The sequence below is a fragment of the Biomphalaria glabrata genome, chromosome 6 (assembly GCF_947242115.1).
Source record: "Biomphalaria glabrata chromosome 6, xgBioGlab47.1, whole genome shotgun sequence".
NCBI classification, from domain to species: domain Eukaryota; kingdom Metazoa; phylum Mollusca; class Gastropoda; family Planorbidae; genus Biomphalaria; species Biomphalaria glabrata.
Window position 1 is genome coordinate 21,976,890 of NC_074716.1, and position 1,631 is coordinate 21,978,520.

The following is a 1,631-nucleotide window of genomic DNA, read 5'->3' on the forward strand; positions in this document are numbered from 1 at the left end:
AAAATATTTCTTTGCAAACAAGAACAAGTTTTAAAGAACCATTAGACCTAATTAAACATTTGCGCACCATCTTACTGTAGATTGATTTATTATAGAACTATGAAAGAAAAGTAATGAAATTAAATGTGCCGATGTATGATTAGTTATTGTGTTTTAAGTGCTTAATAAATTGTTTACTCTTTAATTGCGTAGAGTGGTGTAGATACCTTTTACATTGTTGTTTATTTTGCTGGTGACCTCCAGCTGTCTCGTCCTAAAGCCGCATGCAACCAGGTGCTCTCTTCTATGTCAGCTAAGGCAAGTTGGCGCCTAAACTGGTCTTTTAAGCGTTACGGTGTTACGTCGACCACTTTTTAGCTCACCAAAAAAGACTGCCTTTGGCATGCGTTCGTCTGAGATTCGTCTCCCATACAGGATACTGCTCTGTCCAGCGTAACTGTCGGACTTAAAGAATTCCATCTATACAAAGGACGCGGATACACATTTGAGACCAAAATAAAATCTGCTGCCGAGGACAGACGCAGACGCTAAAAGAAAGTCTTAATCGATCAACGCGGACAATGGTTATGCTTGCCCTGTATGTGGCAAAATATGTAGGTCACAGCTGCAATCCTCATTAATTTTCGGACTCGAAGACAAGCCTTATTATTATTATTATTTTGCTGGTGAATTATTACCATGTGTTCATGCTTCGGTGTCTACTGTCCTGTACCAAAACAAAGGAAATGGTCATAACACAGCTTCTCTGCGCCTTACTTGCGAACTTCTTATAGTCCCACAGTCAGGCTGGGCAGGGCACGTATCCCGTATGGGGGACGAACATATTTTTCGGCGTAACAGAGGTGCCCCACGGAAACGTTTCTTTAGAAAACTAATGCAATGATTTAAGCCTATTAAGAAAAAATTTGCCATTTTACTTTGTCACAAAGTGCCTATTTTACCCTATAACGTAGAGATTTGCGCCACTTGATGTTTCGTACTAAAGCCATAATGAATGTATACTAATTCCATAATTAAATGTCTGAACGTAACCATCTGAGAAGTAACACTGCAAAGACTTTCTTCCAAGCCAATAATAGTAGGCCTACAATAGTTTTACGCAAAAGATGGATTGTAAAACTATAAGACGGATGTGAGATGTGGTTGGTCTAGACTATAGGAGGACTTAAGAGACTTTATATTTAATCGCCATGTGCAATTACATTTAGAACTAACAGAACACTAAAGCAACTCTTCAGATTAGTAGTCTTTATCTGATCGTTCATTTTCGTAATTACAACAATAGCCCAATAGTTTTACGCGAAAGAAGCAACGTAAAACGTTAAGACGTGAGCTGTGGTTTTCTATAGGCCTACTGTTGGGGGGACTTTCTATTCAAATCGCCATGTACTATTACATTGAGAACTGACAGAACGAAAAAGCTACTCTTCGGATTGAGTCTTTACCCATCGTTCATTTTCGTAATTACAACAATATTCCCAAAATGACTTCGGGTATATATCCTTCCTTCACAAATTATTCATCCGAGCGAGGCTCGGTCACCTGATATTCTAATTTAATTTGTGTTTAGAAAATAATTTTCAATTAATAAAACAACTATATTGGCAAATGCATTATCTGCCCTTGTTTTT